The sequence below is a fragment of the Carassius gibelio genome, chromosome A9, assembly GCF_023724105.1.
Source record: "Carassius gibelio isolate Cgi1373 ecotype wild population from Czech Republic chromosome A9, carGib1.2-hapl.c, whole genome shotgun sequence".
Taxonomy (NCBI): Eukaryota; Metazoa; Chordata; class Actinopteri; order Cypriniformes; family Cyprinidae; genus Carassius; species Carassius gibelio.
The window spans coordinates 29,717,396-29,732,609 of record NC_068379.1 but is presented as its reverse complement, the minus strand read 5'-3'; the positions used below and the strand labels follow the sequence as shown (position 1 = coordinate 29,732,609).

General features: G+C 38.1%; 1 protein-coding gene across 1 annotated transcript in view; it reads right to left on the bottom strand.

The window, feature by feature from the left end:
- Positions 1–15,214, bottom strand: part of znf385b (zinc finger protein 385B) — a 116,118-nt gene that overhangs the window by 100,195 nt on the left and 709 nt on the right. The window lies entirely within an intron of this gene.

Sequence of the window (15,214 nt, the reverse complement as noted above, 5' to 3'; positions counted from 1 at the left end):
TTTTACTTTAAATTGTGAGTTCCATTCAGGTTTCATGCCATTGGCACTTTTTTTCGAAGGATTGTTTACAATTTCACAGCATAAGCTATAAAGCTTTTTCCCAGTAAATAATAAAATACAATGCACTGCAATTTTATTCTGTTTTATCCTTATACTTCGTGAAAATATGTTCTCAAAGATTCCTTAAGCTTTGTTTGGGATGTTAAACTACTTTAGGAGCTCTAAGGACTGCCATGGTGAAAACAATATTTGAAATCTCCTTGTGAATTTTGCTAGAGTATGGGTCAGTGTTTTGATTGCAGAAGAGTTCGACAAAGGATTACTAACATAATAAAACAACTCCAGGTATATTTTTGATGAGGATATGACAATGCAAAATGGTTAAAATCTCTTAAAAATCTATGCTGAATGATAAAGACCCTTTATTAATAATTTACTTGGGGAAAAAATGGAAAAAACTAAAATATAAGAACATAAACCGATTAATCGATTAATCGTAAAAATAATCGACAGATTAATCGATTATCAAAATAATCGTTAGTTGCAGCCCTAATCTAAAGTCTAATTAAGTTGTTCAGATGAACAAAGCACAATGTTTTATACAATAATTAGCATTTTAATTGTTTAGTCAGACAGTTTATATATTATATATTAACATTCATAAACCAGGGATTAAAGGTGGAGTAATGTTCTGTATGCTAAATACGAAAACAAGCATATGTGCATAGTACCTATAACTGCGATTTGCATTTTGCGAGACTGTCATGCTGAATGGCCGACTGACTAGTTTGAGTTTACCTTCATTCATTTAGCTAACGAACGAGATAAGCTATGTACCAGTTCATTTCATTCACGAATGACATGTATCCGTTCATTCAACTCGTTCACGAACGACATGGGTACCAGTTCAGTCATTACGTTCACGAAAGACAAGGGTACCAGTTCGGTCATTTCATTCAAGAACGACACGTGTCAGTTCAATCGACTCGTTCGCAAACGACATGTGTACCAGTTCAGTCATTTCATTCATGAATAAGATGTACTAAAACATTCAACTCATTCACGAATGACATGGGTACCAGTTCAGTCATTTCGTTCACGAACGATCTCTGTAGATCTTGTTCAGACTCATATGAAACTTCAGTGAAGGGCGTATTCATTCACTTCATTCAACAAATCACATGCTCTGTCACATGTCATACTCGAAGGCTATTTGCTCGAGGTTGAGTAACTCTTTGACTGAATGAAACGGATCACAAAGCTACACAGAGCATTGAGCTGCGCATGCGCTGATAATTGCGCTGCGCTGCTGTGGAGGGAGGAACTTCAGTGAACGAGAAAAATGAGTCAGTGGCTTACGTGAACGAGAATGATTTGTTCACCTAAAAGATTCATTCAAAAAGAACGATTCATTCACGAACGACACTTCACTAGGCACGTTATACTTTCACTGAAGCTAGCGAACAATCTCAGCTTCAGCGCGGAAAGTGAGGAACTAACTGATCTCTACTTCTTTACAGTTTGCACATTTTTTCATTGCAAACGTTGATCTTCCTTCAAAACACCTGGTAAAAGAGTCGCGCAGTGACGTGCATCATCACTACAACATGGCATTAGATCTGGCTTTTGTTCACACAGCGCTCTTTCCAGGACTGAACCTGGCAGTGTTACTAGGTCCCCGACCCGGGATCAGTCCCAGAATCAATCCCGGGACCTGTTTGCTTTCACACCGAAGGTGACCCGGCAATGTTCCGGCAATTTGCTGGGTCTGTCGTGCAGTGTGAAAGGGGCTTATGAGGCTGAAACCAGCACATCCAGTGCAAGAAGGCTTTTACTTTCTTATTTTACTTAACATTATTTTATTTATCCATTATACTGAAGATACTTTTTTAAAAGGAATTATTATTTTTATTATTTATTTTTGCAATTTTGAGCTGTTCTGTTTTATTTTGGTTGTAGAAAAAAAAAGTGATTGTTCTCCTCATGCACAAATCAACTCTCTTGTCTCTTTGACTAGTGCAACTTTGAGCCTATATTTAGTAAAATACTTAAATACTGTTAAACTCAGATACTCGAAGGCTTTTACTAGTTGTTTTGGAATTGGTGACTTGTAACTTGTAATGGAATAATTTTCACTGTAATGTATCTGTACTTTTACTCGTTTATGGTTACTCTTTGCACCCCTGTCCAATTCTCATTGAAAATCAATGATTCCAAGTTGCTTTGCTCTCAGTAAGTGTGAACGCTCATTAAAGGCCTTGCAAGCACTTGAAAAAGAAAATAACATATGCTAATAGTTTACACATGTTTATTTGGTCACACATTAGAGTATAGTAGTGTCACTGCTCTGCCAAAGAGCCTGACACAGGTCAAAGTCATTGTATTTAGCCCAGAAACTCACAGGCTGCTTAGACAGGAGAACAATGTGATGCCATTACTGATGAATGAGAGCAAAATACACTCTATAAGCAAGAAAACCGAGAAAAGACTCTACCTGACAGTTCATTGCCTGACAGAACCAGGCTGTCAGCTCTCTCACTGAGCCAAAAGGAGTTGAAAACATCTCCTTTTGCCCTTCAGCGTGAAGAAAACCCCCTCTATTTGAAAGCACCTAAGGAGAGGGTTCCTCACAGCGGTGACACTTCCTGTCACTGCGTTTGCAGAGCTGGGGGGTAAAGCAAGGAGGAAAGATGCACAAGCACACGCATGCATCAACACAGATTATCAAATATGTTATTATTATATATTCTTACATAATAAAAAAAATTGTGCTTTCGTGTTCTGCTTCAAAAACAATTATTTTTTGCTATGACAGAGAAGGGGAAAAAAAGCAAAAATGGACAATAGCATGTGAAATCAGTCAGATTTTGAACATTTTAAATGTATTGTATAATAACATTAACAAATAGAATGGTCACAGAAAAGTGTTTGAACCCTGACACACACAGATAACACAGTGTTCTAAGACACCATGCCTGACAGATACTTTGGCTGACCTTTAAAGCAGGCATTTTTTTCTGAAGGAGAGAAGGTTTTCAGGTTCGATTCACCTTGCTTTGGTACATCTTAATGAACCTGGCCTGACTATACATGCCGTAAACCAAGACGACAGATGAATTATTAAAAAGGGTCCAAAGACAGGACAAGGTGGACTTAAATTGCTGCAATGTAAAGAGCCCAGAGGTACGTGGACAATAATTAACCAAAAAATATTATTTAAAGTTTGTCTAGAAAAGAACAATGACTCGATCAAACTATATTGGACAAATCAAAGAAAAGAGAAATCTGAAGGGGACAAAATGGGAAAAAAGGGACCAAATTTGAACCTTAATTTGGTTACACAATTACTAACATTGCAGATATCTTTATTAGGTAGGTAGGCAAGTAGATCCATCTCGGTTAACAGATAACAAGGCAAAATCCCCTCAATTTGGTTTTCATGGTATTTTACCAGGGGGTCATAAGGCATTTAATCATAGGGTGAACTAGCAACCGGATTAGCAGTCATAACAAATTTACAATCCACACAAAGGGAGAGGAAGAAAAAACCTGGGAGTATTGTCAATTTCATAACAGCACACAAAAAAGGCCATGTTTGTCCATACTGCTGCTGTGTATTCAGGATTTGGGATTTACCCGCATAATTATCTCCGAGTTAGTAATCCATCGCTGACCAATCATCTAAGAGATGGGGCTTACAAAGCCCGGCTGTTACCCTACTTGTGTGGCCCTTTATGCTATAATTTGTACCTACTATGCAATCAGATTACTCCTAATCTAAATTACTTGCATCCTCACCGGACAGATAATCTTTAAACTTCATGTTCCAAGAATGAATGAACATGGGACTGTAAAAAAATAAGCATGGCAGATGATAAATGACAGAACTCAAATGCATTTCATGCTTTACCTGCATTCATAAAATATCTTAAAGTAGTAAAATCCCTCTAGGTAGAATGATAATGCCTCATGAAAAATTGTATTCATGTGAATAGCATCCTATACCAGCACGAATCCAAGGAGGGGGGAAATGATTCTTTGGCCCAATCCCAATTCTATTTTACACCCCTTCCCCTTCCCCTTTGTTCCTTGAAACAGAGTGTCAGGGGTAGTGGAGAAAATGTTCCCCTAAGGTATGGGACACACCACTACCATGACGTCTCACGCCATCATTGGTCATCTAGCTCTTTCAATACACACAAATACTGGTGGCCATTAGAGCCTTTAATTATCGTTCTGTATTAATGAGCTGCTTACTGACAAACACACCGGAAATCGCGCAGCTCACACATCCAGGAGAAAATAAACTTGTCAATGCTGCCCCATGACTTTTATTAAATACAGTTTAAATACTGAATCGCTACATTATATTTTCCAGTGAAAAGAGGATACAATTGCTGTTTTTAAGTAAACTCACTCTAAAAAGATAAACACACAGACGCGATTAAACGCAACTTTCATTTCTCTCTCTCTCTCTCTCTCTCTCTCTGTCTCTCGATTAGGCAATATTAGATAAAATTTAGCGATTTCTAATTACTGGGGGGATTAGTCTATGGCAGTTTTCGCCCTGATCAGACATATGCTGTGGCACTATCATGCAGTCTGAAATGATATGACGTTAGCAAATATTAAACGTGCAGTGTCACAAACCCTTTATTAGTGACAATTGACCTATCAGTAAGCCCCGCCCTTCTTAGTTACTGTTGCTAACTGTCTTACAATGACAGCTGTCAGTTCGAAAACCTTGTTCCTATCTTTTTGATACATTTTGGACACAGAAGGACCACCATTCAAGTGCGACTTTAAATATGCCATGAAGGGATATCAAAAACATTTTGAAATAAATATTGTGGGTATTAATTTGGAAGGGAGGATTTTCGCATCACAATGCAAGCAGAAGAAGCCTCATGTTACAGTTGTCACGATCGTAGATAACAACATGCCGGATCAACACTGTTCATGTATCGCAGGGTACAATCTATTGTAACACTCTTAACATTCATTTAACCAGTTTAGTATGAAGAGACATTGAAATTTAGACCTTTGTTTATGTGTTTTTGCCCTATACTGTACAAGACGTGAGAACAGTCGGCTATTTAGGTTTGTATGGACTTTAATGTTAGCTAGTTAGAGATACCTTGCTAAAGCACAAGATGACATTATCATTTCTGCTTGAGCAGATGAAAATTTTAATTTAATGGGAGCATGACAACCAGAAAACAAACATTTTTGTCTTCATTGGGATTGGGGTGAATGCTTTGGGACATTTTGCTCCGTTTTGATTGGGTTTAGGAAATAAAATAAAATAAAATATATTGCACATGTTCTCATGATACCTGGAATCACTGTTACAAGTACCAAAGGCACATTGTTTATCCATTTTTGAAGCATAAACCCCACAAAGAAACGATGCCAGCTTCAGATCTTCCAATGTTTCTCTTTGGCGCTGAAACCTACAGTTGTTCGAGTCCCATTCCCTGTGCAACTGATACTCAACTGCCATTGGCTCATCTGCATCCGAGGGGAGGGGCTTACCGATAGGTCACTTTTGTTCTGCAACATTATAGGCAGCAAACAAGGAAAAATATGGCCAAAAAAAAAAAAATCTCATGCAATCAACAGACCCCCATAAAGGGTCAGGCACTGGTATGTGATCTGCTATAATAAGATTTAGTGACAAATTATTAGCTGCTTGCAAAATAATAATAATAATAATAAATAATAAATAATAAACAACAACATTAAATAACTTTTGAATAATGAAGAAATTGCTTTTGGCCCACCTTATGGTGCAGCTACAACATCTACCAGAAGGTGCTAACTGGGTCATGCTAACCACCAAACTTCGACCCTTTGATGGAATTGCATTAGCTCTTCCTACAGAGTGTGTATTTAGCTGCACTGAATGCTCTCTATTCAAACAGAGCAGGTCATTGACCCATGCATCAGTTCTTCTCCTTCAGTAGCTTTAAGAGATATTCTGCGTAAGGTCTTCAACCCTGTGCGTTGGTTTCAGGCGCTGTGGGTGTGAGTTACCTCTCTCACACTCTGGTGTCAATGTTGAAAGGATTAGAGGAGCCCTAATGTTTCCCATCTGTCACTGAGCCAAACCGTCCCTCGGCTCATCTGATCCGCAAGCTGCTTCCTTCCTCAAAATCACATTTAACAAATGACTCCTCGCTTTCTGATTAAAGTCTAGATCCTGTTTTAATCCGCTGTCCGTATATTATAAATCGCTTACATTCTACATCAATATTTACCTAACTCTCAGTTTTTTTTAACACTTTCTGGGCCACATACGCAAATACCACCTGTGCAGGCCTAGAAAAAGACACAACAGCTTTTCTCCAAAACCACGTAGGCAGCATTTTAAGGCATCATGGGCATGCACATAACATGATTTTTCTGCTTTATAAGATCATTTGGATACATTCGAATGCAGCATGTGTCAAGGGTCCTATGATTTCCGCAATGTGGAAAGTATGAACAGAATCTCAGAATCCAGGTATAAAAATAACATTTGAACTATACCCAGGAATGTCATGGAATTTGGACTAATAAATCAAAAGCAAGATTGTACAACAAACCAAACTGTTATATGGACTGTTAATATTAAAGCACAAAAAGACTGCCATTGAATGTGAAGACTGCATGTTCTGCATGTCTCTATGTGAAAGAGCATTTAATAATTGAATTATAATTTAATTTATTAATTTAGCATTTAAATAACTATTGTCATATCATATACACACTCAATCATATACACAACTCAATGGTCTTCACCCAATAAAACAAAATTAAGGAATATTACAAAATTTTTCTTCTGTTTTAATTTTAACAAATCTCTGTAATACAGCTTGTTTGCTAAAATAATTTAAATAACTCTTACATGTTTAATTTAACAGCAGGTTGGTGACGCATCTTCTTCTTCTTGCTTTACAGCCATTTGCAGTCTTATAAGTGCATTACCGCCATCTATCTCTCAAGTGAACCATTGACACTCCTAATTGAGCTTGTAGATAGAGTGTCAATGGTCCATTTTGTGGTGGTAATGCACTTATAAGTCTACAATCTGCACCTACTGTTGAGAACGTGCTCAGGACTGTTCAAACAGTTCGGGCAATGCATGAATCAGAAGTATAATTATTTATTATTAATTATTTAAATACTGTTCAGTTTCTTGCACAGACCGATTTTTTTTGTGTGTTTTTTTTTTTGTCTTTACACATCAATGTATCATCATGGGTAGGGCTGCAGGGTTTAATTTGGTTTTGTGTATGTTTTGTTTTTTACTCTCAAAGCTGTGATTCCCATCCAATTCCATTATATGATTTGACAGACTGCAACGACTTGTGTTAAAATCTTCATTTGTGTTCTATGACAATCTTGAATGCCCTGGGGTGGGGTGGGGGTGGGGTGGGGTTAACATTAAATGTTAATTCTTGGGTGAACTATCCCTTTAAAGAGCCTTTATCTTTAAGAGTGTAGGGCAGCTAATCTGTCTGGTGCTGGATCCTCTGATTGAGTTACATGGATGCCATTATCTGGGATTAGGTACCTGGTGAAATTCCAACAGGAGCTGTACTCATGAATTAAATCATTAAACATTTCACATGTTGAAATATAAATAGAGAAGAGGGGCTTTTATCAGATTTTTGCAGGGTTACAAGTAACCTGAGGCGATGCTAAATAAACCACTACAGCCGGGGAAGCACTTGTAGTTCAGTTCCTCTATTAGGTCCATTACTCAGATCTGGATTTTAGCAGTGGGAGGAAGGTTCTATCCCACTTACTACAGCTGATTGATGGGAAATCTAAAGAACCTAGAAGTCTAAGTGCGGACAGACACCTCGTGCAAGCAGCCAATCAAAAGGAGATCAGCGAAAGCCCAGTTGAGCCAAGAGTTTTAAGAGGCAGTGGCTGTGTGCAACCTGATTAGAGCCAAACTGAATTAGTGGATGCAGACTCAGCACTTAACTGAACTACTTTCTTTAACTTTAGAAAAGAAAGAATATAATTTTGACTTCACATTGTACAAATATGTTTGTCAGCTGAAGTAAACTTGCACAGATATCCTCTGCTCAGTATATAAGGAGTAGTGAATGCTGTGTAGGGACCCTGTGAATCAGAACACAAATAAACAGTAGGACTCAGCATTTGTCACCGTTGTGAAGCTCAAAGCGGTTTCTGGCCACTCTTTCCTTGCTTCCAGACAAGGATCAATCGCACGGCCTGTAGGAGCTACTGATGTAAGCTATTTTGACATCAAAGTTACAAGAGTCATATTCTAGATGACGGGAACATATAAAAAGATGACGATTTCAGCACGGACATCATTAAAACTGTAACAGTTTTAGTGCAGTATAAACTGTTTGAATGAATTCAGTTACTGTCAGTCAAAAAGGTACGACTAGGTTAATTGATTTGTGTGCAACACAGTAAGATAACTGCACCTCATTTAGCTGATGCAGAGTAACAGCATTAGGGGACAAAATGAGGAAAAAAAAGTCATAAAATTATCGGTGAGTATCCTGTTTCTCTGTCAGATACAAATGTTTTGCAACATCCATAGGACTTTTGCAGTGAAGACATGATAGAAATGATCTATTATGGATCTGCCATGTAAAATCTGCCAGTGAGCTTGTATGTGTAGTAGATGTGTAGTAATTCATAATGCAAAAGTTGCTTCAACTGTTTGTCTCTCTTTGGGAAACGTAATGTCGTCTCAGTCCCTGTGTTGCTCTCTCTCACAACACCCATCGCATCCATCTCCTGTCATCGGCATGCAGTGTGATTTCTCACAGCTACATTAAAAATATAAATGCACATGACAAAATGGGGCTTTAACAAGCAGGAACTTGCTAACTTAGCATCAGCTCAACGGGACCCCAGTAGCTTATCAGTGGACTAGGAATGCAAATGTCTAATGAATCTTAATGGATGTTAAAAGAAAGATGCACACAGGAACATCCACAGAGGAGCTAAGCAGCAGAACCGAAGACAAGTTTTCATTATGCTGAAATATGTACAAATTGCTGTGTTATCATTGTGTTGTTTCTGGTATGTATTGCCACGGTTCAGAATTCAAATATCCGCTGACTGTCTCTAAAAGTTAATGCTCTATCGTGTTGGAAATATGCCCTATACCGAACCCAAACCTAAACCTATCCGATAGTGTTAAAAATGCAAAACTGATACAAAAATGCATTTGTTGATGCCATGCCATTTGAACTTCCTTATGTGCAGATTTGACCTGCTTTGTCGAACCATGGTTACACGGAATTCGAACCACAGAGCTCCTTGACTCTCAAGTACGATTCCGTACTCCATGAGCTACCGAACAAACCTACAATCTATGAAAACCTATAGATATGAAGCTCAATACGTGCATTGCGAAAGTTCAAAAGCATCAGTTTTCCTAATCTCCCAGCATAATAACATTGTTTGAAAAGGAATAAAAGGTGTCAGAGTTTTGATCATCGGCAGTTTTTAAGCAATCACCCAATGGCCAATACAGATCACTGGCCAACACATCAGTCATTCATATACAAAAAAGCTGTTTCAGGGTGTTTTGAAAGGGAGCAGTTGCTGAGGTCTTTTGCTTCACTATCTCAAAGTTTATGGTATAACTTTCAAGATGGTCTCGAAAGGTTTAGAATTTATCTTAATAAACAAGACATTTGCATCCAGAACCATGTTGTTGCGGTCTATTCTGACAGATTTTGAGAGGTTTCCCAATTATTAGATTTTTTAAGTCTCTCAAAATATCCCCAGTCCTGTCAGTAAAAATACAGTAAGAGTGATTCATTACCCCCTTACAGAAGAATCATTCCCCTCTCCCTCTTTCACCTTCCATTTCCATCCCTCCTGCTAATTACTAGAACTAGCCAACCTTCCCAATATCCTAGTTTCCCAGTTACATTATCATTCGCTGTACTCCGCAGAGACGCAGGAGATGTGGAGGCAATTTATTTCTGCCCCATTCCATACCCAGCCAGGAGCAGCAGCCCCCTCCCGGGCTTTTCCGTCAGTAAAAATAAATGTAAGGTCAAAGGAGCTACGCACACAATGACGAAGGTATACGTACATGCGTGGGTCTACATTGACAGTAATATACATAATAATTTAGGTCACGTCACACATCATGTCACAACTTCATGTCACTCCGCAGCAGTGGTGACCTTTAACAGCAAATTAGTTTTTATATAATTTAGCTGGTAAAAGACTCTCAGTAGTATTGCACTACAGTGACAAATGACTATTAGACTAACTGAGACATATGTTAGCAGACTTTTCTGGGGTGCGGTGGAATGATGGTCTTTACACTGTGTGACAACAGAAATGGTAGAAATATTTGCATAAAAACATGGTATAACGTCAAACAATTAGAGGGAGAACAAAAATTGAGAAAGAGCATTGGGTCATCCTTAGTCATTATAAAGATTGCTTACAGACATTTATTATAACAGCAACAATGTAGAGCCAAAAAGGCCACAAAAATACACTAAAAATACATTAAAATGTAAAGGGCCGATTAATGGTTCGAATTTGTAATAGGTTAACCTAAATAATTTTACTAAAATATGAAATCGTAACTGGTTCGCTTATGCAGAACGTCTGTCTTTTTGGCTCATGGATCACATTCACGCATGATGGTGAGCTCTATAAATCACAGCAGACAGAATGGGACTAATTACCAGTCACCTATACAGGCATCTCACAGCTGCAGGGGGACAAGCTATACCACAAAAGCAGCCTTTATTGTGGCATGGCAGCAAGGCTTTTGTGCAACACACGGAAAAGATATCGAACTACAATAGAGTTAGTGTCTAGAAAAATAAAAATAATATTAATAATAAAAACTTGAGGCAAACAATAACATTTATGTGGAGTATAAAACAAATTACTGAGAACGGCTCATGTCATTTGTTTACTGTAAGTAATGCACAATGAATGGTCTGACACCAATACTGGGTAGATATGAGGAAACAAAACATTTGTCTGGAATTGTACGTGGGTGAACTCGGCAACTCAGTTTCCAGTGATCATGACAACATACGTTCTTCATTTTATGAGAACATGTTTATATTTGCAACCTGTTCTGTCATGAGATAACATGATGTATTTCAGAGTAAAAACAAAACAAAACAGAATATAAAAATAATAATAATAATAAATAAATGCAGAACTGGACTTGATCGTAAAAAGTGGGTAAGATTGGTTTATGTTTTTGAAAGAAGTCTCTAATCCTCACCAAAGCTGCATTTATTTCATTTAAAACACAGTAAAAACAGTAATACTGTCAAACATTATTGCATTTTAACTCATTTCTATTTAAAAAACATTTTAAAATGTAATTTATTCCTGTAATGCAAAGCTGAATTTTCAGCAGCCATTACTCCAGTTTTCAGTGTCACTAATATGCTGATTTGCAGTTGTGCTGCTTAATATTTTTGTGAAAACTGTGAAACTTTTAAGATCTTTTTTTTTTTTTTTGATGAATAAATCATTTGCAACATTATTTAGTGAAGTGAAGTTAAAGTGACATTCAGCCAAGTATGGTGACCCATACTCAGAATTTTTGCTCTGCATTTAACCCATCCAAAATGCACACACACAGAGCAGTGAACACACACACACACTGTGAGCATACACACGGAGCAGTGGGCAGCCATTTATGCTGCGGCACCCGGGGAGCAGTTGGGGGTTCGATGCCTTGCTCAAGGACACCTAAGTCGTGGTATTGAAGGTGGAGAGAGAACTGTACATGCACTCCCCCCACCCACAATTCCTGCCGGCCCGAGACTAGAACCCACAACCCTTCGATTGGGAGTCCAACCCTCTAACCATTAGGCCACGAGAAATAATAATCTAACTGACAACATCCTTATGATCGGTGGAGTATGCTAGAATTGGAGTGCGGTTAAAAAAAAAAAGTACAAGGAATTTATGATGTCAGGTGAAGACTTCCAGATTTTTCACCTGCAGAGTAATGCATTACACATGATAAAATAGGACAAAAACAAATCCTTTTTTTATTTTAGTAACGTGAATCATGCACAATAAAACATGGAACATGGAGAGAAAAAAAATGGATAGAACCAAGTTTGGCTTCAGTTTGACACCCCTCCCCCACTACTGAAAATCCATCAGATTTAAACAATTCACACTAACCTCAATTCAAAACAACAAACTTCACCAAAAGGTGACAAGTTTGCTGCTGCAGACAGATATCATACTACAAGATGACACACGCTGTTCAGTTCTCACCAAGATGCTTGACTCCTGCTGTAAAGCTGCGAGTTACACCATTAAAAATCTCATGCCATCACCAAATCTCCAGGGTAGTAACCTTTCTTTCAGATGGGTGACCGTGTGTGATGTCATATCATATTTATTAAACCAACCAATGACATCAAGGGGAGCATTCTGGAAAACTGCTTGAAAACAAACCTTATTTTTGCAGCTCCATAGTGTTGCTAGCGGTGCAGAAATGACACACTTCACCTTTAAGGAAATCTATGACATTGCCAAGATATTCTTCTTGACCTTGATTAACCCTAGAGCACTCCAGTCTTTCCTTTAAAGATATCAATCAAATTGCCAAGATGTTCTTGTTAACCTTGTATAACCATTAGTAGAGGTGAGGAAGTTAAATACTGTACATAGAAGCATTTTCTCTCTGGATCTTACAGCAGGTCTTCTGTATAATGAGAAGCAGCATGATGTATGAGTGTGATTAACATAGATAATATATAGCAGTAAAGAGACGCTGTAACACTGCCGAGCTCTTTGATTGTCTCTCCTCAAGTGCACATCGCCAGCTCCTATATTTCTGACGGAGACGGCGGGTATAATAACAGCCTTTTGAACATCTGAGAGCTCTGAAGTTCAATCTCAAAGTCGAATTAGACGGCTCTTTACTTAAAAAAATGCATAGATTAGAGTTCCCTAATACAATATTTCAGGCTTATTAAATGTTCTAGAAACTCATCCAAGAAGAAAGGATGTGAGGGAATAATGAAATGCAGAAGGAAGGAGGCAGTAAAAAAGGGAAGGGAGAAAATAAGCATTTGAGCTATACTATTCTATACCTGCAAACACTTACTTATTGTCACTGCGGGTACATTTATCTACGGGACGCCTAGAACAAAGGTGGACTAATATGGGTTTATGAAAAGAGGTTTTAAAAAAAAACATTTCCCAAAGTGCTTTAAGACTACAGTACAATGTGTTTTGCTTTACAAGGCATGACGCAACACTGCTGAACAAATTAGTCCTGATGAGGAAAGGACTTAAGTGCTCTATTAAAGTACAAGTAGACCACACTTCAGGGAGAATATGTGAGAAGCCACACCTTCTGCCTTATGTTCACATTACACAGAGAGAAAGAGAAAGACAATGAGAGCACATGGACCTTAGAATCTGACATAAAAGGGCACATTTTCAAAGCCTCTGGCTGCATTAAACTAAGCAATTTTTGTTGAAGTAATGCATAAATTAAACATTTTCTAACCAGCATGCAATCATTTTCAGTTGTTCATTTTCTATTTCCATGTATGGCATTTCTAATATTTTTTACAATTATTCAAATTAATATATAAACAAAGGTTGTTTAAAGAGACGATGTTTAAAGTCAGTATAATGCCCTTTAGATTGCATATATTATGAGGCTTACTGTAGAATTACAAATATGAGAGGATCATTTAAAGGGGTGGGGGGGGGTGAAATGCTATTTCATGCATACTGAGTTTTTTACACTGTTAAAGAGTTGGATTCCCATGCTAAACATGGACAAAGTTTAAAAAATTAAGTTGTACATTTGAAGGAGTATTTCTGTTCCAAAAATACTCCTTCCGGTTTGTCACAAGTTTCGGAAAGTTTTTTTCGAGTATGTCTCTGTGTGACGTTAGATGGAGCGGAATTTCCTTATATGGGTCCTGAGGCACTTCTGCCGGAAGAGTGCGCGCTCCCGTATAGCAGAGCACTGAGAGCACAACAGACTTCACTGATCAGAGCGAGAGCGTTGCGAAATGTCACAAAAGGAGTGTGTTTTTGGTTGCCAGGGCAAGACAACCCTGCACAGATTACCCAAAAAAAAAAAAAAACATTAAGGGACCAGTGGATGGAGTTTATTTTTACAGAGCATCAACGGAGTTGTGCAAGTGTTTTTGTTTGTTCCCTGCATTTCGAAGATGCTTGTTTTACAAACAAGGCCCAGTTTGACGCCGGATTTGCACATCGTTTATTTCTTAAGGATAATGCAGTCCCAACTAAAAAGGGTCACGATCGTGTGTTGGAACCGCAGGCGGTGAGTAAAACTGCTTCAAATATCTTTGTGTTGTTAACTTAGCTATCGGCACGTAAGCACATCAAGTAAACAACATGCGATGTTGTCATCAAACTGCACTTCCCACATAAAAAAAAAAAAAAGACGACAAAGTGGAACTTAGTCATTTTCCAAAACCGCTAAGCAAATATATACAGTTTCAGTACATACCACATAGAGACGTTGTTGCTGATGCTGCTCTTGTTAAATTTCAGCCTCTGGATCTGATTCTGGATTATAAATATATGCTGAATCTGACTGTTAGCCATGGTTTGTTTTGGTTGGTTTTGTCCTCACGATAATGTCACAGCTTCCAAACGCTCTCAACGCAAAAGCCTACTGGTGCTTGTGATTCTTTAGCTCCGCCCACACGTCACGCCTCCATGCGCTCATGTTTTTCCGGAAAAATCAGTACAGACTATCTTTCTCTTATGAATATAATAAAACTAAAGATTTTTGTAGTTATGAAGGATGCAGTACTACTCTATAGGTACTCAAGATTACCCCCCCCCCCTTTAATCCAAGGATGAATGCAAAAACATGACAGCAAACTGTGAAAGAGGCTCACTACAATCACATATGACTGGAGTAAATGCACTTCCATTTCACTGTCACCATCATTATTTGTGTGTTCTTAACTTATGTGCATGCGTGCGTGTGTGTGTGTGTGTGTGTGTGTGTGTTGAAACCAGTTTATTGAGTGAGCGAGTTGAACTCATAAACCGGATCAGTTTGATTCGTTAGCGAATCCTACAGCATATTGGTTTTATCAATTAGCGATTCACTGAGAAGATTCGATTCAAATGAATCGTCAATTCATCAAACGGACATTCTACTTCTCAAATGACAAGGACGCAATTCAAGATTATCAATGAATAACAACTG